Below are 26,175 nucleotides of genomic sequence, written 5' to 3'. Positions count from 1 at the left end.
AACTATAGCATCCCTTGCCTGTTCCCCTGGTCTGACTTACCTCCCCTTCCATAATTTTACATTTTAGAAGCTTTGGGTCTTACCTGATATCTTGGTTCCTTGTATTTATTAAGTCCCTTCTCCTAAAGCTACAAAAACCCTATATTGTATATCCTGTCTTACTTGGCTTACAAGGCTTACTTGGCAGAGCCACTTTCTCCTTCTTTCTTTTTTTCTCTGTCTCTGTCTCTGTCTCTGTCTCTCTCCCTCTCCCCTCCTCTCTCCGTCTCTGTTTGTCTGCCTCTGTCTGTCTGTCTCTGTCTCCGTCTGTCTGTCTGTCTGTCTCTCCCCTCAGTTCTTTTCTTTATAAGCCAAGCTTTCCTTTGCTTATACACTCAGGGCCATTCTCATATTTCCAAGGAAATGGTATAAATTATCATGAAGTTGGTCATCATAATGATTCAGGAGGATGGCCAAGGGGCTGATTATGCTGTGTCCAGTTGCCCTTTGGAGGCTGGCCCTTTTTTACCTCAGAAATGGTGTTCTCAAGGGGCTCCCTTTGCTGCTTAAGAAAAGCAAGATCAAGAAAATCAGGGTCTGAATCAGGAGTTTCATGTCTCCTGGGTTTCTTTCTTCCACAGCTCTGTGCAGCATTGGAGGTTCTAAATAACATTACTGACTGCCCACATATCAACCCAGTTAAGAGAAACATGAAGCTTCTCCTGGGCAACAGCACTTGGAATGTAAGTCCATCCAACTCATGCCATCATTCTGGGGGTCTACCTTGTTTTCTTGGGCTACTTTCCAATGTTCCATTTTGCTCTAGGTCCCTTCCTCGGGCTCCTGGAATACTCCCTGGCCACCCCTTATGTAGCCAGACTCTTCAGGAAGGCCTCCATCAGACAGGGAGGGTGGAGGGCTACTAGGGGAAGGTTCACTTCTGCCAGGCTCCAGGCTTCTCCAGCTAGAAGGATGTCATTCTTGGATTCTCATTAAAAGGAGGTTCTTCTTTCTTTCAGGACACCTGCCTTGAGGTTCAAGACACCAAGATTCAGCTGACTAAATTTCTGGGGAACCTACTCCAATTTTTGCGGAATATATATAGAAATGATGGAATATGCTGATAGAAACTATGAATATTCATCCTACAGATTCACTTTCACTGTAGGAGGGGGAGGAGTTGGGAGGGTGGGGGGAGGAGGGAGATTTGCTTAGCTTAGCCCACAGCCTATACAGCCCTGTCTCAGGAAAACTCAATTCAAATTACACTTTGAGCTCAAGTCTCCAAAGGGCTTCTTTCTTTTCCAAAGAAGGTGTTCCTTTGAAGCTAACTGATTCTCAGTCCTGCTCCCTCATCTGGGCCTCCTCACTTACCAGCTAGGGTACAGTTTCCAGGTACTCTTACTTGAAGCTATTTGGAGAATCTGGGACTTGATAACCACAAGCCCTGACTAGCTCCCAACCAGACTTGGAGGGGCTTAAACCTCGGTGCATTCCTTGTTCAATCTGGCAGTATTACCCAGCTCTATCTTTTCCTAGTTGGGCAGTCCAGGAGGAGGGGGCATTTTTCTGACAGGACCTGTTGCTTTTTAGGGTCTAAGGCAAAGAACAACTTAGTGACATTTCTTCTTGTCTTATTTATTATTTTGTGTTATTTAAAGCATCTATCCTTTAATGTCTAAGAGATAGAGGCTATTTCAGTAGATCTATTCACAAAGGTGAAGACTCAGCATATGAGCACTAAAGCCAGTGGTCCCTGACAAAAAAGTGTATACAGTACTGTATTTCAAAATCTGCTACCTCACAGTGTCCGTTGAGTCAGATGGGGCCAACTAAATGCAGGAGGAAGATAAAGGGTGGAAGAAGAAGGAGGTGATTAATTAGACTGTAACTGGCTTTTCTGCCTCTGAGGTTTTTATATGACATTACAGGAAAATGATAATTTATAATTTATTTTTCTTCTTTGTATTTAAAATGTTTATTATTAATCTATATTACTGCAGAGTTTTTTAATATATATATATATATATAGTGGGATAGCCAAGAATACAATTTATATTATAAAAAGGGGGTTTAATTAATCAATTATTTTATTATCTATGTGAAACTGGAAATAAAATAAACAAGTTGAATGAAATCTTGAAAGAAAAGAACTCTTGCAAGGATAAGTGTATGTGTGTATTTTATATGAGGTTATTCTCACTCTAAAGTTATCAGAGTCTTGAGGGCTTCTCATGCTGGGAAGGGGATATGGGGCGATAGGGAGGACATAATGGAGAGGAGAGGCCTCTGCAAGAGGCCCTCAGAAACAACTCACCCTCAATATGAAGAGAAGAAAAATAGCAAAGTCTACTCAAGGATGGAGATATGGAGGAAGGAGAAAAAACCAGGGGGGAAAAGACTTGAATATAAGATCTTTAACACATTTTATCTAAGGAGGATATTTTGCTTCTTTCTCATAAAAATACCATAAAGCTTGGCAATGTATAATGCTGCCTTCCTGATAATAAAGTCCTCTTCTAAGATAGCTACTTTATAACACATCTTCCTATAACTCACTAATGAAACATTTCCCAATAACAGTCCTCCTTGAGGCACAAACTTTTCTATAATAGCTAAGTAATAAAGTGCTTGGGATCAGGAAGGCCTAGGTTCAAATCCCACCTCAGATATTCACTGTATGACTGTGGACAAGTCACTTAAATTTCTTGAAATGTTTCCTCATGTGAAAAATGGAGATAATAACACCCATACTGCCTACACTGTAGGGTTGTTGTGAGGCAAACACAAGACAATGCACTTTGCCAATGTATAAGTGAAAATGAATTATCATTATTTTCAACATTTCAATTTCAATGAATCTAGCAATGGAAAGGGGAGCAGTTTAGGACCAAAGAAGAGATAAAGAACATTATAAAAGACAAAATGGATAATTTTGATTACATTAAAATGAGAAATTTTTGCACAAACAAAACCAAGATTAAAAGGAATGCATTAAGTTGGGAAACAATTTTTATAACTAGTATTTCCAACAAAACTCAAAAATATATAGCAAACTGAGTCAAATTTATAAGAAAACAAACCATTCCCTATTTTAAATGGTCAAAGGATATTGAAAGGCAATTATCAGATGAAGAAATTAAAGCTATCTATAGCTTTATAGACATATAAAAATTGCTCTAAATCATTATTGGAGAAATGCAAATTAAAACAACTCTCAAGTACTACCTATCAGATTGACCCATATGACTAAAAAGGAAAACAATAAGTGTTGAAAGAGATGAGGAAAAACTGGGACACTAATGCATTGTTAGTGGAGTTGTGAACTGATTAGACTTTTCTGGAAAGTAATTTGGAATTATGCCCAAAGGGCAATAAAACTGTGCATGCCCTTTGATACAGCAATACCACCAATGTGGATCTATATCCCAAAGGGATCACCAAAAAGGTTTTGTAAAAAATGCACATGTACAAAAAATATTCATAGCAGCTCTTTTCATAGTGGCATAGAATTGGAAATCGAGGGGGATACTCATCAATTGGGGAATGGCTGAACAAATTGTGGTTTACAAATGTATGGAACACTATTCTATGGGAAATCATGAGTGACAGTACTTCAGAATAACCTGGAAAGATTTACATGAACTTATCCTGAGTTAAATGAGCAGAACCAGAACATTATATACACTTATAGAACATAGTTGTGATGATCAACTATGAACTTGTTTAATTCAACAGTATGATAATCAGAGACAATTCTAAAAGGCTTGTGATAGAAAATGCCATCCATCTCCAGAGAAGGAACTATGGAATTTAAATGCCCACCAAAGCTCATTGTCTTCAGTTTTAAAAGTTTTCTCATGCATTATGTTACTTTTCCTCTCTGTTTTTTCTTCTGTTTGGATTTGATTCTTCTTTCCCACAGAATTAATATGGATCTATGTTTAGCACAGAAATACATGTAGATACCATATTAGTTTGCTTTCTGTTGGGGGAGGAGAGAGGGAAGGGAAGGAGGAAGAAAAAAGTAAAACTCAAAACCTTACCAAAAATGATTGTTGAAAACAACCATTGCATGTGGTTGGAAAATAAATAAATAAATAAAAATTTTAAAATTTTTTTAAAATTTCAATGAATTTGGGACCTTCTGGATGTTGGGTCCTTATCCAGTAGAACAGGTCAAGGACTTTAACTATGTCTTCTTATTCATTGTGAGTCTTGTCTATCTCTTCCTTTCCACTACTTTGTAGAGATCTTCTTGGAGATCACTGAATCATAGAATTTTAGAATTGAATCAGATCTCAACAATCCACTCTATATTCCAGAAAGGATTGTCACTTCAACATATCTGATGAGTGGTAATAACATTGTCTTCACCACCAGGTAGGGAATCCCTGCCAAGGTAACCAAATTATTCCACTTTCAAGCTTTGATTATTAGGAAATTTTCTTGATGTCAAACTTGAATTTACCTCTTTGTTCCACAGAGAAAAAAAGAAGGGAGGGAAGAGTCATGTGCCAAGCTAAAAGAAGATAATGAAAAGAAAAAGTTCACCTTTACAATGTGATTACAATCTAGAATAGGTGAATAATGGTAATGAGTTCAGACCACTTCAGATTTAGAATTCTAGTGTTAATCATATTCCTTTTCTTCCATCATTGCCTTCTTCTGGGCAAAAGGAGACGAAAAGAAATAAAAAATGTAAGAGGGTAGGATAGAAATGCACAATTAGCAATCATAGCTATGAGTGTGAGAATTCAACATATCTTGTTTTCAAGATATATATTTATAACAAAAATTCACATAGAGATGAATTTCTTTTCATTTCTTTTTCCAGCTCATTTTACAGATAAGAAACTGAGGCAAACAGGGTTAAATAATTTTCCCAGGGTCATACGATTAGTTACTCTGAGTCTAGATTTGAACTCAGGAAAATCAGACATCCTTACTTCAGGTCTGGCACTATGCTACCTCACTGCCCAAAATGAGGAACTACAACAGAAATTATTGTCCTTCAGGTTAACTAAAAAAATAGGGAGAGATAGCAATCATGATATCACACAAGACAACAATAAAAATAGATATGGTTAAAAGACATAGAAAAAAACATTATTTTTAAAGACACTCTAGATGATATCAATGTTAACATTTATGTTAAATGGCATAGCATTTAAGTACTTAAATGAAAAATAAAAGAAGTCAACAAATGAAGAACAAGTAAAGGGAAATCTCAGAAACTGTTTCGTCCAATTTTTCAAGCAAAGGGCTAATTTAATGGAGAAAATGAATAAATATTTAAAAAAATTTAGGGCTTAGAACAAGAAATAGATTATTTAAATAAAGGTCACAGAAAAAGAAATTGAACAAGCCACAAATGAATTTTAAAAGAAAATAAAGTCCCTGAACCAGTGAAATTAAGAATGAATTGTATTAGATTGTGAACTCTTAGTATGTCTTTCACCTTTTTTTTCTCCAGTACTTAGTACTCTACCTAACACATAATAGATGTTTAATAGATGCTTATAGATTATCAAATGTTTAGAGCACTATAGCTACAATTTTACCTAATATGACATGCTTTCAATCTCTTTCTATGAGGTAAATATGATTCTGATACCTAGGGGCAGCTAGGTGGTGCAGTGGATAGGGCCCTGGAGTCAGGAGTACATGAGTTCAAATCCAGCCTCAGACACTTAATAATTACCTAGCTGTGTAGTCTTGGGCAAGCCACTTAACCCCACTGCCTTGCAAAAACACCAAAAAAAACAAACTAATAACTAAATATGATTCTGATACCTAAACCAGGAAAAGTTAAAACAAAGAAAGAAAACCAAAGATCAATATCAATGCAAAATATTTTTTAAAATCTTGGCAAACATCTTACCGCATAATATCAAAAAGATTTTACACTTTTATTCTGGGAATTTGGATCAGTTCAATATTAGGGAAATTATAAATATAGTGGACCATATTAAAAATAAAACAAAATTATAAAATAGCATCAATAGAAGCAAAAAAAAAAACCCATTTTGACAAAATATAACACCTGTTTAAGTTAAAATGTCTAGAAAACATAGGAATGAATGGATCTTTCCTCAATATCATGCCCAAAAGGTAATTTGAGGCAGAGCACCTTGAGAGAGACAAACAGACAGACAGACACACACACACACACACACACAGATAGAGACGGAGAGAAACAGAGACAACAGGCAGAAAAAATGAGAGAGGGAGGGAGAGACAGAGACAGAGAGAGAGAGAGATCGAAGTTTTTTTTTTATCAAATATCGATATTGAAATAAAACCAAGTAATAGAAAAACCAAGTTGGAAGGGAGAGAGTAAATAGGTGCAATTCCCTGAAATCAGAAAAAGAGACATCCCATGTCCCCAACTGTTTCTATTCAATCAAAGGGACAAGGAAATAATAAAGGATGATCAGTAGGGTCATTTTCAGTTAAGGGCGTGAATTGCAGATAAGATATATGGATTGCCTGTGATAATCAATTGTGAGAAAACTCCTTGCATCAATCTTCAGATTGTTAAGGGTCTATAACAACCAGTTCTTAGCCATACAGGGCTAGGTTCAAACAATGAAATATAATTTTCTCACAATTCCCATAATTGAATAAAATTACATAAGACAGAAATTGGATTAGACCCATAATTGAGTAAAAAGAGAACTGATATAGCTCCAGAATTGCCACAAGATAGAGTCTGAGTGTTTCATTCAATTCACACAATTCCTCATCCCTAAGAAAATCAAAGATAGATTATGAAGGAGATGCATCAAGTTGGAAAAAGGGGAAATATGGGAAGGGGTAACTGCTGGAAAGAGCTAGTACTCTGCAATTGAGACTGCAACTGAACCACTCAGGAAGTGTCAGAACAAATGTTGCTTTGTAGAAAACTTTCCCAAAGCACTGAATAGACATCCCAAGGTGGTAGTTCTGTATCTTCTTTCTCCCCTAGAACTCTCTCATAAAAACCTGAAACCTTTTCTTTTGCACAAGAATGCCTTTTTACCTTTTTGTTTGTTTCTTTAAACAGTTATTTTGTTTTTATGAACAATATTAACATTTGGCAGTCTAGGTGTACTTAGAAATTTAATTGAGAGGAGTTAATTTGAGGCAGAGCACCTTGAGAGAGACAGATAGACAGATGGACAGAGACAGAGGCAGGAAGATAGAGACAAGAGGCAGAGAAAGGTGGGGAGAGAGAGAGAGAGAGAGAGAGAGAGAGAGAGAGAGAGAGAGAGAGAGAGAGAGAGAGAGAGAGAGAGAGAGAGAGAATCTAAGAGTTGTTTTTACTAAAGTGCCATTTGATTGAGAGTTAGGAAAAAAAAGATAGGGGAAATTACACAACTCCCCAAAGCATAGGAGTTTATGTTGAAATTGGATAATGAGTTAGTCATATAGTGGGTTGGGGTTCAGACTACAGTGACTGAATAATTCTGCTCACCACATCTTCCCACCATGGCTACAGAAAAGTGACATCATTAATGTCAAATCTCTGCTTTTAACAGAGTTCCAGTCTAAATCTTGCACGACAGAAGTCCTTTATGCCTCTGAGACAAGTTTGTGATCTACTGTTTCCTGAATGCAACTATTTTCTTTTTGTCCAGGTGATTAGTCAGATTTGACGACAAAATCGCTTTCCCTCAGTTGATCTGCATGAAAATCCTCACCATTATGCTTTGGTTTCTGGATTTCCTCACCTGTCTATCTGTGGGCAACAGAGATTCATTTAGGCTGTCCTTTTATTGGGTTCTTTGTATTCTCCAATCATGAATTTGTACTTTTTTTTCACACAAGCCATTCCTGGTAATATGCTACAGATTATAATGCTCAAATTGCCTCTCCATTGTCCTTTGGGTCACTTAAAGTTTTGCTTCTTCAGAGACTATGGTATTTCATACTTTGAATCTATATAGCATCACTGAGAAAATATTGATGACAAAAAAGTTCTGTGGTTTGATTTAATTTGGTTTAGCTCAGGTTTAAATTTCTGGTCAAGGAACAGGTTGAAATTGTTTTTAAAAAAATATCACTGAAACTTCCCAAATGCAATTCAATCCATTCTCTTCCTCCTATTCAATCTTGGGCTCACTTCTTTATTCAACTGTAGTGTCTGTCCAAGAGAGAGATTATTTTGACTTAATGGATTGCTCATTTATCTACAAAGGATAGTCTGCCCAATGACCATTCTTTATCCATTTGGTTTTTCCTAAATAGATAATCAGTCTGATTTTTTTTGAGTTGTCATTCATTTTATTGAAATTCAATAGAATTCTAAGGACTTGATACAATCAAAATAACATTGCTGGCAAATAAGTGAATCCAGAGGACCTCACCACCTATAGAAAATCTCTTTTTCATTTAGACTGTGCCCATGACAGGAAAAAACCCCACCTTTGATGAATACATATATATATGTATATATATATATATATATATATATACATACACATATTTCTTATTTTATATAATACTCCTCTTAGGGTTCACACTGGTCCTTGCAAGTTGGGTCCCCATTGAGGAAATGCTGCTACTACATAGTTCTAGGGATACCCCTAAGGGTGGCTGTTCTCCTAACACTAGCTCATGAGCTCCAGTTGGTGTGCTTCCCCCTTAACAATCAGCCAGTAGACCCTGGTTTTTTTAATAAAGGCATTTACTCAAATGACATAGTCAGAATAGATATAAAGTATTTCCCCCAGGAATGAGTGAGCCTTCATTCTCACTGGAAATGGCTCAGAGATGAAATAACATACACATTCAATAGGGTATAGAAATTTTTCTTACCCTAGAGAGAAAAAAAAAATGGAAGAAAGGGGTCAGGGGGAGGGGAAGGAGGATGAAGGTGACAGAAGAAAGGGAAGATCATGGAAAAGGGTAGTCAGATACAACACATTTTTGAGAAGGGACAGGGTGAAAGGAGAGAAAGAATAGAATAGATGGGGGTGGGGAGAAATAGGATGGAGGGAAGTACAGCTAACAATAGTAACTGCAGGGGGAAAAATATTGAAGCAATTTCTCTGATGGAATTATGATAAAAATGTGATCCATCCCAAAGACAGAGCTAATGGTATCTGAATAAAAATAGAAGCACACTTTTTTTCCTCTCATTTTATTTATTTTTTGTGGGGAGAGGGGGATTAGGTTTACTTTAACAATTCTATTGTAATAATATGAAGTAAATAAATAAACAAACCAAACGATTTCCTAAATCAAGAACACATTCACACAAATATGCTTAGAGTACATGGGAGGAAGAGTGAACATGCTAGTGAGGCACATGTATAGGATCACGTTGTCAAAGCAGCTCAGAACTCTGGAACTGCAGGGTCTCAGGATCCTTTCTCTGTCCTCAGAATTCGTTCGTCAAGAATGAGTTACTACATAGCTTAGCTGGGATTTCTCCTGTGCTGGTTCCTCCCCAGGCTTGTCTGCTGTCAGTCTGGGATTGTTCAGTTGCTGGGTTTTAATTTGAGCATGGCTTCTCTGCTAGACAAATTGGGCTTGCTCTTTAATGAACTGCTGCCCTCTTTTCCTCTTTCAGACAGTGTTTTGACTGGATAAATGAATTCTTTTTAACCAGAGCGCTCCAGCGATCCTCTAAGTAGGAGTCCTTAGTTTAGAATCAGCAGAAGGCTCTGTCCCCTAACTCCTCAGAACCTCAGCCCCTTGCCTCAGGAAGCCACTCTTCCATTGTACTCTAGGGTGATTAGTTTCAAATGCTCTGTTCCATACATCTTTGGGAATCTTATGGAAATATGTGGCTAGGTGGTGCAGTGGGATCCAGGGGGACAGAAGTTCAAATCTGGCCTCAGACATTTACCACTTACTAGATGTGTGACCTTGGGCAAGTCACTTAACCCTGATTGCCTCCCATCCAGGGTCATCTCAAGTTGTCCTGATTCATATCTGGCCTCTGGAGCCAGATGACTGAAAGAGAAGGTGAGGCTAGTGACCTAGCACAGCTCCCCCTCACTCAAATCTATTTCATGCTTTTCATGGCATCACCACCTGATGTCACGGTCTTCTTCAAAAATGAAAGACAAACATTAAATGACTTCAGTCTGCCCCCTGGAGGTAAGTTCCTTGTCTCTTCACTTGCAATTGAACTATTCCATCCTTAGCCCCTTTTTCTTTGATGAGGAAGCTTCTACTTTCCATCTGAAGGTTTTTCCTTTATAATTCTCTATCTTTGGCCTTTAGCCCCACTTGCCAAAGTTTCCCTTCTAATATATTCCTTGCTTGATGTTGCTGGAAGATCATTATACAGGATTATATATCTCTTTGGTCATATCTATCAGGGAATTATATGATCTCAACACATGTGTAGCAGCATGCTCTTCAGTTACTACCCTGCTGCCAAGGTTCTAGCTCTCAGACCTTGGACAAGCGACTTCAGGTATTGTTAGAAAGAGTTTATTCATTGGGAGTTTCTACAACAATGAAATCCTAAATTCTGTCAAAAAAAAAAAAGAATAAAACATATACCTAAGAGACACTTGCTAGAGAAGAACTTTAAAGCATGTAAATGATTTTGTATAATTAACAATAAACACAATGATATTTTGTTTTTTCCATCTTTCAGTCACTTGTTTGACTAAACTTCTCCCCCTTTGGGATTCTAGGGAGCAAGCCAAAAGGTTTGGGGTTTTTAGTAAAGTCACTCATGAGGATGATTTAGGATGATCCTCAATAATGATTAATCAGTTATCATCCTTTAGTTCTTAAAAAAGAGCATATATATTGAGAAGACATAATGAGGACAGAAATTATAAAATATCTCCCAAATTGAATATACATTTACCCCTCTGTACATACACACACACACACATACACAGTCACACATACACTCACAGTCATATACACAGTCACACACACATTCACATATACCTTTCACATTCACATATACATACTCACACATATACACACTCATATAAACACATGCATATGTTTACACACATATAAACACATATACACATATTTTCATTCATATACATATATAAATTCATATAGAAACATACACACATTAGACACATATAAATACACATTTACATACATTGGTATAGTCTCTGAAGAAGTTTAAAACACAAAGAAAGAAGAGCCACACATGGTATAGAACCTGAAGAGCCACAGGGACCTCAAGACTTCTTGGACCTGGGAATTCTTTTCTCCTTTCTTAGACCAAATCCTAAGTTTATTTTAAGGTTGTGTTGATACTGTGTGAGTTACTCCCTTGCTCAACTGAGCTGACACTGCAGGTCAAATGTTTCAGCTAACAGCCCATGCAGCTGCCAAGATGGGTCAAGTATTTCTATGAGGTATTATGTTGGGTCTTCACTGATCTTGAGTAGGGTAGAGCTGCTAGTTGTACTTTGGATGTCAACAATTGTAATCAGCAAATCATAGACATACTTATATATCTTATATTTCTCTAGGGCAGTTAGGTGGTGTAGTGGATAGAGTGAGCACTGGCCTTGGAGTCAGGAGGACAGGAGATTGAATTCAATCTCAGACCCTTCCTAGCTGTGAGACCTTGGGCAAGTCATTTTATCCTGATTGCCTCGCATCCATCTCCAGTCATCCTGATTCATATCTGGCCACTGAACCCAGATGGCTCTGGAGGAGAAAGTGAGGCTGGTAACTCAGCATAGCACCCCCTTCCTCAAATCCAATTCATGTGTTTTCCATGACATCTCCTTCCTGATGTCATGGTCTTCTTTGAGAATGAAGGACAAATATCATCATATTTCTGTAATACAAGTGGCTGGAAATTCACCTTTCACATAAAGCCTCCTTTTGTTTGAGATCCAATTAGAGAATAGATTTGGTAGTTAGGATCCAACCATCATACCAGATTAGGCTACCTTTAATCAAATCAATTTAGCAATAGAAAGTATGTTTAGAGGGTTCTTTACTTTGTTTTAAAGGCCCCTCTTCCCACATTACCCCATTATATGTCAGAGGGTGAGCTGTACCCTTCTTTGATTGAACTAGCTGGAGGTGATGTTTTAGGTCACACCTTCTGTTGGACAAGGCTAATTAAGGACAAGAGTAGGCTTTCACTTTGGGGGACTGTTCCTTGGCTGGCTCTCTGACTATACCCCTTGCATACTGGGGAAATTCTACTCAGAGAAATACCCATGAATGGTTAATCTACTTCTGTTTTGTTCTTCCATAAGGCAAAACCCTCTGGTATCATCTTACCCTTAGGACAAACTTTGAGAAGGTTAATATATACTTATTTCCAACAGGTCAAAATGCAGTGAGGACACTCCCTCATTTCTGGGGAACCTTTTTCATACAACAGATCCCTTAGTCTCATTGGTCACACCACACTCCTATCTCAGAATACTTATTTATCTAAGATCAGGGAAGAATAGACACAAAAGAAATAGAGGCACCATATAAGGAAGCACAGTCACAGAATTTCTTGCCTTTGCACTCCCACAAAGAACTGTTGAGGGAGCAGATTGATATACATGTGAGTATATGTATGTTAACTCTGATGGACACCTTCTGTTGTCCATATACATAATGATGTGTTCAGGGAAGACTAGTACATTCTGATATTTCTGATGTGAGGGATGGCTTCCAAGTCCTTTTCAGGGCTGCTTTCCATCTTTGGTGTCCTTCTGATCCACCTAATTCTTACCTGTGGCTCCAAGAAGCTGTAGTATGTACAGTGGTCACACCCTGGTAAACCATTTTGGAAGACAGGTTAAACCAGGGTGAAGATAACTGAGGGTCTCAAAGTTGTCCACTGAGTTCAGGCAATATCTACCCTAAGCATATGAAGACTTCCTCTGGTGGAATGGGCCAATGAAAACAATTTGTTCCATTGACTATAAAAAAACAAAGGAGGCACTGTGGAGCACTTAGAACTTGGTTAGACACTAAAGACACCAAGATCATCCAGCCATCACCAGTTGTTTTAACTCTGTCTTCCATAGGATTGTGATGACTCTAAAAGAGAGAGTGAGGTGAAGTCTTCATGCAACCCTGCCTCATTTAAATCCAATTTACACACAAATCAAAAGACATCACTGATACCATTTTACCATTCCTATCTCGAGGTCCTATGATGATAGGCAAGTGATAAAGTAACAGGTATGGATACATTGGGAGCTATAGTCACAACTCTAGCTCACAAGCACCCAGGTCATAGGGTCATTTCCTTACTAGAAGCAGCAGTGGGATTCAGCCATCCCCTGGGTAACTGAGCAGTCCTTTTAAGCATGGTGTGAGGAAAGGTCTAGAAAAGGTACCCTAAAAATTGTCTGCTTTCCCAACTCTGGTCTAATTACCACAGCAGGTGGATATCCCACCCTGTGGTTAAAACACCACTGTGTGTGCATACTCATAGACAACACAAGATCCAATAGACCTGAAAGACCAGCACTTGTTGCAAGAGAGCTCAGTAGGAAAAATATCTAAATAGCAGCCCTGAGTGACACAAGACTGGCAAATGAAGATTAGCTTACTGAAGTTGGACCTGCATACACATTTTTCTAGAGTGACTATGGTGAGGGGGGAATAACGTGAAATTGGTGTAGGGCTTACAATCAAAACCAATATAGTCAACAAGATTGTATGCCTATCAAAAGAAGTGAATGTCAGGCTCCCGACAATGCAATTGCCACTTACAGGAAAATACCACACCACCATCAATGCCTGTGTTCCCACATGACAAATCCTGATGATGTCAAAGAAAAATTTTATGAAGATCTGGAGTCCCTTATTTTCATTGTGCCAGAAAAGGACAAGCTTATAACTGCATTAAAGAGTAGGCAAGAGTAGGCTCAGAGTCCCAGACACAGCAAGAAGTCCTTGGAAGGAATGGATTTGCAAACAGCAATAGCAATGGTCACTTACTATTGAAGACTTGTGCATCACATGACCTTTTCATCACCACCACTATCTTCTATTTACCTAAATGCAATAAAACTTTGTGGGTGCACCCTTACAGAAAACACTGGCATCTAATAGACTATATTATTATAAGGAGAAGAGACAGACAGGATATGAGAATGATGAAATCAATGCATGGCACAGATACTGCTGCACTGATCATAGAGTTATCCTCTCCAAGCTAAATATTTGCATTCAAGAGATTAGAGCACTTCTCTGAGTGGTTTGTTGCTAACTTGTAGGGAAAGCTGAACCAACACACAGCTGACATCAGAAGAGCAAAAAAGGAGTGGGGAGCTTTCAGAGATTTGGTGTATAGCACTGCATTTCCTCACAAACATAAAGACTGGTTTGATCCACAGAATTTACCATCAAAAGTAAAGTGCAAACAAAGATTAGAGAGATCCAGGATTTGGGGCTCAATAAAAAGGCAGATGAAATTCAGTTTTATGCTGAAAGTAACAATACAAAATGCTGTTATGATGCCCTGAAGGTTATTTATGGGCCAAAGACCTATGATGCATTTCAACCTCTCAGTGTTGATGGAACCACATTGATTAGTGATAGGTGATGATCCTCGAGAGATAGGCTGATCACTTCCATACAGTTCTCAATAATTGCTCATTGATTGTTCTTCAATTCATGCTGAAGTCATTGAAAATTTACCTCAGGTTGAAGTCAATCCCTCCCTAGCTGAATTTCCAAATGAAGAAGAGGTTTTGAATATTATTAGGCTCTTTTCATGTGGCAAAGTACCTAGTGCTGATTCTTTTCTACCTAAGATTTACAAAGTCCATTGCTCATACAAAAAGCTGACTGAAATTTTCTAGGTTATATGGCAAGAGGAAATTATCCTCAAGGAGTTCAAGGATGCCTACGGTATTCATCTCTGTAAAGGTAAAGGGGAATGGATTGTCCTGTGACAATTCCAGGATTAGTCATTGCTGTCGAGATTTTTGCCAAATGGGGGCAGTTAGGTGGCACAGTGGATAGAGCACCAGCCCTGGAGTCAGGAATCCCCGAGCTCAAATCAGGCTTCAGACACTTAATAATTACCTAGCTGTGTGGCCTTGGGCAAGCCACTTAATCCCATTTGCCTTGCAAAAACCTAAAAGAAAAATAAAAAAAATTTTTGCCAAAGACAATGATAATAGGCTGATCCTTTAAATGGAAGTTAGTCATTTACCTGAGAGCCAGTGTGACATCAGAAAGGCCTGAGAAATAATCAAGTCAACTCCAAGAGATATGCCAGGAGTGGAACAGAGGTCTGTACACAGCATTTGTACAACTGACCGAGGCTCTTGATACTGTCAGTCCTGTAGGTTTATGGAAAATTATGGCAAAATTTGGTTACCAGAATCAATACCACTACTAGATTTATATACCAAAGAGGTCATAAAAAAGGGAAAAGACCCATAAGTGCAAAAATATTTATAAAAGCTCTCTTTGTAGTGACAAAGAATTCAAAATTGAGGAAATGCTCATCAATTGGGGAAATGGCTGAACATGTATCAGACTCACCTTAATTTTGGGGCCTGAAATTTAAAAAAAAGTATTACATAAAATTATTTAACTCAAGTTTTAATCATCATAAAATTCAAGAACCTCCTGCTCATCACTTTCAGGCATCTTTTGGGCACATATGCTGTGTGGACACATGTTTAGTCCATTCCATTTCATGAACCTAAAGCATCATTCGAGTCCTCCTTTGAAATCAGTCGCTTCTTTTTTATCAGCAATTCTTCTGGCCTCCTGCTGAATCATCTTTGTGGACACAGGAATTCCACTGGCCCTTTGCTCTTCAATCTGCCTCTTCTAATCTCCCTCTCTAACTCAGGCCATTTGGCTGGCTTGCCTTCTTCTGCTGTGACATTTTCATTTGGGTTTCTTCTTCCTGTGGCCAGTCTTGGATTGTTTTCTCAGTTGCAGGAGGAACACACTTACATTTGGCAGCATGATTTCCATTCACTTTTGCAAACTGGATCACTTTGAGCTTGAATTCAGCACTGTAAGAAAATCTTTTCTGAACCATTTCTGGGTTGAATGTGGCAAAATGTAACCCAATATAGTGGTAACAAGTTTGAAATAATGAGTGCAAAAGACAAGTGTGAAAAAGTGGGAAATGCAAGTAAAAAACTACAACCATCATATAAAATGCTCTCAGTTTTTAGACCCCAAAATTTTGGAAAAAGGGTGCATCTTATATATGGGGAAATACAGTATATGGTATATGAATATGAATACAGTATATGAATGCTATAGAGTACTATTGTTCTTTTAGAAATCATGAACAGCCAAATTTTAAAAAAGTTCTTCTAAGTGAAGTGAGCAGAAGCAGAAGAACATTTACACATTAACAGCAAGATTGTGAGATAAAACAACTATGATGGATGCAGCTCCTCTCAGCAGTTCAGTGATCAAAGGCAAGCCATTATGGAAAATGACACTGACATTCAGAAAACAAACAAACAAACACTAGGGAGTCTGCATGTAAAAACAAAGCATACTCCGTCCACTTTTAAAAATTTCTCTTTTAAGTTTTTTATTTCTTTCTCATGGTTCACCCCCTTAATCTTTTTTTTTTTTTTAGGTTTTTGCAAGGCAATGGGGTTAAGTGGCTTTACCAAGGCCACACAGCCAGGTAATTATTAAGTGTCTGAGGCCAAATTTGAACTCAGGTACTCCTGACTCCAGGGCCGGTGCTCTAGCCACTGTGCCACCTAGTCACCCCTCCCCCGCCTTAATTCTAATTCCTCTTTCACAAAATGACTAGTATGGAAATATGCTCAACAAAATTGTATATGTACAACTTTTACCAGATTGCTTGCTGCCATGGGAAGGGGGAGAGGGAAAGGAGAGTGGAAAATGTGAAACTCATAAACTTGCAAATGGATAAATGTTGAAAATTACCTTTGCATGTAATTTGGAAAAAAAGTAAAGAAACTTGGGACAGTGAAAAAAATTGGTTGCCAGGAGATGTTCATCATCATTGTACACCGATTTTATGACAACATGCTTACCCAGGTTTTGGATAATGGTTGTTGCTCATACATGCTCAACATTTTCCTAGTCAACAGTGGAATGAAACAAGGCTGTGTGCTTTCTCCCATATCTTTTAGCATGTTGTTTTCAGTCATGTTGTCAAATATCTTCAATGAAGATGAACATGGCATCAAGATCAGCTAATGCAGTGATGATAAATTCTTCAACTTCAAAAACCAAGATCAAAGTTGAAGGATTGTTGGTGCATGGTTTTCTCTTTGCAAATGACTGTGCTCCCACACAGCTTCTGAACTTAAGACTCAACAAAGTATGGATTGATTCCCTGCTACAGGTGCTCCATGAGCCAGCACCACATTGCCCATATGTGGAATCATTGATTATAGTAAATGGAGAAGGTTTGAATGCTGTGGATAAGTTCAATTACCTTGGCAACATACTTTCCAGGAATATACACATTGATAATGAAGTTGATGTAGTCATTTCCAGAGCTAGCTCAGTGTTTGGAGCATTCAAAGAAAAATGTAGGAGAAAAGAGGTATTAAACTGACTACCAAATTGAAGGTCTACAGAGCCATTGTGCTGAACTCATTGCTCATTAAACCTGAACAGTATATCAACATCGTGTCAGGAAAATGAATGACTTGTCTTGAAAGATTCTGAAGATCACCTGGCAGGATAAGATACCAGACACTGAGGTCCTTTCTTTTTTGTTCTTTTTTGTTTGTTTGTTTTTTAGATTTTTCAAGGCAGTGGGGTTAAGTGGCTTGCCCAAGGCAACACAGCTAGGTAATTATTAAGTGTCTGAGGCTAGATCTGAACTCAGGTACTCCTGACTCCAAGGCCAGTGCTCTATCCACTGCGCCACCTAGCCGCCCCCTCTGAGGTCCTTTCTTAAACAAAACTGCTAAACATTTAAAATCTACAACAGAGAGCACAACTCTGATGAGCTAACATGTTGTTCAAATACCAAATGTACCTTTTCTAGATTAGTTTGTGAGTTTTCCACAGGTGATCTTCAGATCTTCAGTTCACATTTCTACTAACAGGAAAGAGATAAATGTTATTATCTGTTTCCTGAATCAAGATTAGCTGCTTTTTAGTATTGTTTTAATTTAAAGTATTGTCTTCATTAAGTATATTGTTCACCAGGTGCTCCTGGCTCAAGGGCCAATGCTCTATTTGCCACCCAGCCACCCCTACTATTATTACTATTTTATTTTATTTTGGGTCTTTTTTTTTCTTTTTGTGGTTTTTGCAGGGCAGTGAGGTTGGGGTGGCTTGCATGTCACACAGCTGGGTGATTGTTGGGTGTATGGGGCCGGATATGGGCTTGGGTGCTCCTGGCTCCAGGACTGGGGCTCCATCCATTGCGCCACCTGGCCTTACCTACAATTATTACTATTATTTTTTTATTTTAATTTTTTCTCTCCCCTTTATCACTCAAGTGAGTCTATATTTTGTGGGGGTGGGGGTATTCTGTTTACTCTTAAACAAGAATATTTTATTAATGTATAAAAAACATTATTTGTACAAAAAGAGAATAAATAAAGAAACAATAACAAGGTAAATAAGAAGAGAAACATTTATAAACAAAAGGCTACAGTTTCCTTCAGATTGTAATATCAATTTGAGAAGCAGAACAACCTGAACAAGTCAACATATGCAGGTTGGAAATCTCTCTTGGTTCTGTCTCCCAGCAACCAGCTTTGTTTTACTGATAACTCCATTCTGTCTTTGCAAAGCTGTTATTTGTTGCTTCATTCTCAATAAAGATGATGCTAGTCTTCTCCCCAGAGATGGCTGACATCTACTGGAGCTGTCAAAAAAAAAAGTATATTGTTCATTCCACATCAGTTGATAAAAAGTCTTCCCATGTTCCTCTGAATTCATCACTGTCTTTGTTTCTTGTAGTGCATTAGTATTTTATTATATTCAAAGTTGGATGGCAAAGGACTAAGGACAGATAACTTAGGGCATCCTAGAAGATGCTTCCTTTTACAATGTTAATATTGTTCTTTTACTAACTATAAGTAAAGTCATTCAACTTGTTCTGAATCTAACTTTACTATTGCAATTGGGAATGATGATTGAGAAGAACTAATCCCCAACTCCTACTTCAATTATGGTGATCACAGAAGACCCAAATATTTTAATTGAATCAATAACTCATTCAACAGAGTAAAGTTTTAAAACATTTTTTTAGGTTTTTGCAAGGCAAGTGGGGTTAAGTGGCTTGCCCAAGGCTACACAGCTAGGTAATTATTAAGTGTCTGATACCGGATTTGAACCCAGGTACTCCTGACTCCAGGGCCGGTACTTTATCCACTGTGCCACCTAGCCGCCCCTAAAACATTTTTTACAATTTTATTTTTTAATTTAATATTTTATTTTTCCCCAATTCCATGTAAAAACAATTTTTATATTCTTTTTTCAAATTTTGAGTTTCAAATTCTCTCCCTCCTTCCTCTCCCCGCCTGACTCTGAGAAGACAAGTAATTTGACATAAGGTACACATGTGCAGTCTGGCAAAATACATTCCCATATATGTTATATGGTGAAAGAAAACACATATTAAACAAACAAGAAAAATTTAAACAGTAAAAAGTATCATTGATCTGCATTCAGACTCCATCAGTTCTTTCTCTGGAGATGGATAGCTCCTTTCATCATAAGTTCTTCAGAATTGTCTTAGATCATTGTCTTACAACTTTAAATAGCAATATAATCTTACATTATTAGTTTTAATATGTAAATGATATTAGATTATGCCCTGAACATTCCATCAGATGCAAATTCCTCTCTAATAGCATCAAGAAGGGACCTGGGTGATTGGATAAAAGACTCAATCACTTCCCTTGAGCTTTTGTATGAAAACAGTAAGCCAGTTCTGTGATAGATGAGTTCTAGTTCAGAGTTCAGTATTTTGAAATTTGAAGTTAGAAATAAAGGAAATGGGGGTGGAGTCAAGATGGTGGTATGAAAGCAGGATTTCCCAAAAATCCCTTCCCCAAAAAACTCCAAAAGTCATGAAATTATGACTCTAGCCAAAATGTAGAGGGGCAGAACCCACAGAAAGACTGAGTGATACAATTTTCCAGTCCAAGACAATTTAGAAATTCTGTAGGAAAGGTGAGTTTCACCAGAACTGCAGGTTAAAAAAAAAGTTGCACCTGCAGCGCAGCCCAGGGACCACTGGAAACAGCTTGAAGGGGAGGTGAGAGAACTCTGCTACACCAGAATGAGTATGGAGTGAGGAGCACTCATTCTGAGGAGCACTCAGACACTTCAGAACAGCCCTGCAGTGAGAACCTGCAGTGGGAATCAGAGAAGCCAACCTGAAACTTCAGAGCACAGCCCATAGATGGTAAGGGGGTCAGGGGAGACTGCAGAAATCTCTCTGCTCTTCCCTGGGGTGGGAATCTGCTGTTTACCCACACTCAGATACAGGTTGCAGTTTGGGTTTCCATTCTAAGATAGTCTAGTGGGGACCCTCCTCACAGCTCCAGGGCAGAGGGGAGTGTCTGTGGTCATCTACATATCAAAGCACAGGCAAGAGAGCATAAGACCTTGGAGGAATTAAGGTCACAGTGGGGTGTCCCTAAAAAACCCCCAAAGCCTTGGAAGTGCTGTAAATTAGTTAGGCTAAGGAAATGAGCAAACAAAAGAAAAAGAAGAATCTGACCATAGAAAATTACTTTGGTCCCATGGAAGATTCAGAAGATGACAAATTTGAAGCTTCTGTATCCAAAGCCTCCAAGAAAAATAGAAAATGGGCTCAGGCTATGGATGAGCTCAAAAAAGACTTTGAAAAACAATTAAGAGAGGTGGAGGAAAAATTGAGAGGAGAAATGAGAGTTATGCAGATAAATCATGAAAACCAAATCAGCAGCTTGGTAAAAGAAATATGATATGTTTCAGGATACCACCCCCTTCAATGTGTTTGCCCTCCTATATCCACCCCCTCCCTTTTCTTTCCCCTTTCCCTTTTTCCCTTTTCACTTCCCTTCCTTTTGTTAGTTCCCCTTTTTCCCCTATTTTTTTTTAGGGTTTTGCAAGGCAAATGGGGTTAAGTGGCTTGCCCAAGGCCACACACCTAGCTAATTATTAAGTGTCTGAGACCGGATTTGAACCCAGGTACTCCTGACTCCAGGGCCGGTGCTTTATCCACTATGCCACCTAGCTGCCCCTTTTCCCCTTTTAATACTTGAAAGGTTAGATGTTTTTTAATTTAACTGAGTATGTGTGTAAGTTGACTTTAAGAAGAAGATTCAGGTGTTTCTCATCTCCTCCCTTCTTTCCCTCTTCCCATAGGTATTTTGTACCTCTTAGTGTAATGAGATTTACCCCATTCAATCCCCTCCCTCCTCCCATCTCCTTCCTGTCCTCCTTTTTAAGGAAGTAGTGTTTTTAAAATCATTCTATCTGAGTCGTAGAAAATTCTGAGTGTCCGTCACTTCTAGCTAAGGACATTCTATCTAATAGAGTTACAATTCTTGAGAGTTATTAGAATCTTTCTCCCAAATGGGGTTATAGCCAGTTTCATCCCATTGTATAGCAGTCCTATGGATAGGTCATGAATGTCCATTACTTCTGGCTAGGTATATTCTCTCTGTTAGAGTTTATGCCCCCCCCCTTTCTTTTACCTTTCCATGTGTCTCTTGAACCTCCTGTTTGATGTCCAGATTTTCTATTTAGCTCTGGCCTTTTGATCAGGAATTTTTGGAATTCTTCCATTTTTTTAAAATGTCCATCTTTTCTCCTGAAAAAGAAGGCTCAGTTTTGTGGGATAGTGGATTCTCGGCTGCATTCCAAGCTCCCTTGTTCTTTGGAATATCTCGTTCCAGGCCCTTCGATCTATTAATGTTGATGCAGCTAGGTTCTGCAAAGTCCTTACTGTGGCTCCTTGGTATTTAAATTGCTTCCTTCTGTCTGCTTGCAGGATTTTCTCTTTTATCTGATAGTTCTGGAATTTGGCCACAACATTCCTTTGTATTTTCTTTTTAGGATCTCTTTCTGGAGGGGATTGATGTATTCTTTCAATAACTACTTTGCCCTCTGGTTCCATGATATCAGGACAATTTTCCATCACTAGATCCTGTAATATTAAGTCCAGGCTTTTTTTTTTCTCTTCAGTGTTTTTAGGAAATCCAATAATTCTCAGGTTGTTCCTCCTCAATCTATTTTTGAGGTCAGTGGTTTTGCTGATGAGGTATTTTACATTTTCTTCTATTTTTTTCTATTTTGTGATTTTGTTTAACAGGCTCTTGCTGTCTCATGAAGTCATTAGTTTCCGCAGACTCCATTCTTTTTTTTTTAGGGAGAAGTTTTCTTCATTTACCTTTTGCAACTCCTTTTCCAATTGGTCAATTCTACTTTTGAAAGAGCTTTTTTTCCATTTGACCAACTAAGGTTTTGAGAGAATTATCTTCTTTTTGCATTTGCCTAATTGAGGATCTGAGAGAATTGTTCTCATTTTGTGTTTGTCCAATTGAGGATCTGAGAGATTTTTTTTACATTTTGTATTTGTCCAATTGAGGATCTGAGAGATTTAGTCTCATTTTGTATTTAACCAATTGTATTTTCCAATGATTTGCTTTCTTGTTGCAAGGTGTTAATTGTCTCTCCCAAATTTTCCAATTGATTTTTGAACTCCTTCCTTATTTCTTCAAGGAAGTCTCTCTGTGCTGGAGACCAGATTATATTCTTCTCAGAGGTTCTAGGTCTCTCTGAGTTAGGGTCTTTTCCTTCAAAGAATTTTTCTATGGATCCACCTTTCTGCTGACCTTTCTTCATTTTGCTAAGACCTTGAGTTTGGGAGGGGCTGGTTCACAGAGGTTTGATGATGGGATCCCTAGAGGCTTTACTCACTGAGTGCAATTTCTCCAGATGGACAGTAGGAGGTGCTGGTTGCTTTCTCTGGAGTGTCTGTGACCTTGATTGAGGTCACACAACTGCAGAAGACAAATCCTGAGGTAGATGTTCTTTCTCTTGGCTTTTCTTTCTGGGTTTTGTGGGTCAGATTTCTGTTAAGACTTTTGTTTCATATCATAGATGGGGAAAGATCAGGAGACTTTAGAACTGTGCCTGTCTTACCTCTACCATCTTGGCCAGAAGTACAGAAATATGATATGTTAAAGAAAATAATATGTTAAAAGCCATTTAAGCCAAATGGAAAAAAGCAAAACAAAAGGCAATGAGGAGAAGAATGCCTTTAAAAGCAGAATTGGCCAGCTGTGAAAGGAGATAAAAAAGCTCTCTGAAGAAAATAACTCCTTTAACTGCAGAATGGAACTAAAGAAAGCTGATGACTTTGTAAGAAATCAGGGAGAAACAAAACTCTTCCAAAAAAGCCCAAAATTAGAAGAAAATGTGAAATATCTCACTGGAAAAACAATCAATCTCGAAAACAGATCCAGAAGAAATAATTTAAAAATAATTGGGCTACCTGAAACTCATGACCAGGAAAAGAGCCTAGACTTCATTTTTCAAGAAATAATATAGCAGGGGTGGCTAGGTGGCTCAGTGGATAAAGCACCAGCCCTGAAGTCAGGAGTACCTGTGTTCATATCCAGTCTCAGACACTTAATAATTACCTAGCTATTTTGCCCTGGGCAAGCCACTTAACCCCATTTGCCTTACTAAAAAAAAAAAATGCCAGCAAATTGCTCTGAGATCCTAGAAGCAGAGGGCAAAAGAGAAATTGAGGTAATTTACTGGTCACCTCTTGAAAGAGATCCTAAAACAAAAACTTCCAGGAATATTATAGCCAAATTCCAAAACTCCCAAGTCAAAGAGAAAATACTAAAAGTTACCAGAAACAAACAATTCAAATACTATGGTCAGGATTACACAGGATCTTGCAGCATCTACATTAAGGGCTCATAGGGTTTGGAATTTGATATTCCAGAAGGCAAAAGATCTTGGTTTACAACTAAGAATCAACTACCCAGCAAAATGGAACACCTTCTTTCAGGGGAAAAGATGGACTTTCAATGAAACAGGGGACTTTCAAACTTTCCTACTGAAACAACCAGAGTTGAACAGAAAGTTTGATCTTCAAGTACAGGACTCTGGTGAACCAGTGTGGAAGAGAAGGACTAACTATAAGGAACTTAATGATATTGAACTGTTTATATTCCTGCATGGGAAGAAGATATTGATAACTCATATGAACTTTCTCATTTATAAGAGTTGTTAGAAGAAGCATATACAGACAAGGCACAGGAAGGAGTGGAATATAATGGTGTAATATAGTAAAAAGATGGAGTCAATGAGTGGTAAAGTACTGGGGGGAAGAGAAAAAAGAGGAAGAAGGGGCTAAGATATTTCATATAAGAGTCAAGAAAAGGATTTTTCAATGGAGTGAAATGGGGAAGGCAAGGGGAGAATGAGTGAGCCTTCATTCTCATCAGAAATGGCTCAGAGAGGAAATAACATACACACTTAATAAGGTATAAAAATCTATCTTACTTTAGAGAAAAATGAGAAGAAAGAGATGGGATAAGGGGGAATCAGGGGTGGGGACGGAGGGAAGGGGAATAGGTGATAGAATAGAGGGAAGAGGGTACTCAGATACAACACAATTTTGTGCAGGGACAGGATGAAAGGAGAAAGAGAATAGAATAAATGAGAGTGGGGAGGAATAGAGCGGAGGGAAATACAGCTAGTAATAGCAACTGTGGGAAAAAATACTGAAGCAACTTATTTGGTGGACTTATGATTAAGAAGGAAACTTACTCTAGAGCAATTGGAATCTGAACACAGAATGAAGTACATTATTTTTTTCTTTCTCACTATTCTTGATATTTTTCATCTTCTTGGGGGCAGAGAGGGGCTTTATGTTTGCTCTTATAACAAGATTATTTTAGTAATATAAAATAAATAAACAAAAAAGGATGAATTCCAAGCATTTAACATAGTGACTTGCACATAATAGGCATGGAAGAAATATTTGTTGATTAAAAGAAAAGAAGTAAAAGGAAACACCAAACTTCCAGAGCTGAATAACTCTTAAATGAGGAGGAAAGATAGGATTTTTCTTATTCTTTTCTGCCCACGAACCGTATCATAATAAAAGTTAGATTATTAGAAGGCAATGTACCTATTCAGGAACACAAAGATGACATCTAGTTCAGAAAAATGTAGAAAGTCAGTCATCCAGGGAAGGAGAAAGTAAACAACTTAGAAATACGCATAAATTCGATGTCTTTTAAGGAACTGGCCCACCCTAGCATTAGAGTAAATTATCCAGCACAGATGTTACACCCATAAAGTAAACTTTGTGAAGATTCTTTTGTTGTTGTTCTTTGTCCTTTGTTCTCCAAGAAAACGTTAAGGTTATGTCTTAATTTACAAGGAGTTAAATTAGGCAGGATTATGCAAATTCATCAATCCCACTCTGTCCTCCAGGGTCATCTGCATCCAGTGGAGAGACATAGGTCAGGATGACTAGAGATAAGAAGAGAAAAAATTCCCATGTCTTGAAGGACAGTAAGTTAGAATTACCCTTTACCACACTCATAGCTTATCTGTATTGCACTATCATCTTACTTTAAGTTTGTGCTCCCATGGAGTCTGTGTGTTTTTGTAGGAAGATACATATAAAATTTGTTTGTTTGTTTGTGGGGGATGTTTTATACCAACTCCTTTTACTATACCATCTTACTAATTGTAGTTAAAAGCTAATTCATATACTGGCTGATTGTTAATGGGAAGATCATCAGTGGGGGCTCAATAGCTACAGTAGTAAGCGTATCCTTTCCATAGAGGTACAAGTTTATCATGAAAGATTGTGCCTAGGGGCGGCTAGGTGGTGTAGTGGATAAAGCACCGGTCTTGGAGTCAGGAGTACCTGGGTTCAAATCCGGTCTCAGACACTTAATAATTACCTAGCTGTGTGGCCTTGGGCAAGCCACTTAACCCTGTTTGCCTTGCAAAAACCTAAAAAAAAAAAAAAAAAAAAAAAAAGATTGTGCCTAACATTTTACTACCATAATCTAGTTATAGAAAGAAATAGAAAAAGAAAAAAGTTAGGTAACATATGTTCTAGATGAAATGATTATTGAGCTTATGGATCACAATTTTCCTTTCTAAATGGTGACATAGTATTCCTTTAATAAGAACTGCTCACTCCCTCCCTATTTCTTCATATTCTTCATATTCTTCTTATTGAGCTCCTTAATTATGAGAAACAGTAAGTTCTACCCCTCTTCTTTCTTATTTCTTTAATTCTTTCCCCTTCCTTTTCTCTTTCATATCTTAAAATCTCCT

Source organism: Macrotis lagotis, chromosome 1, assembly GCF_037893015.1.
Source record: "Macrotis lagotis isolate mMagLag1 chromosome 1, bilby.v1.9.chrom.fasta, whole genome shotgun sequence".
Classification (NCBI taxonomy): domain Eukaryota; kingdom Metazoa; phylum Chordata; class Mammalia; order Peramelemorphia; family Peramelidae; genus Macrotis; species Macrotis lagotis.
This window is presented reverse-complemented; position numbering follows the sequence as displayed.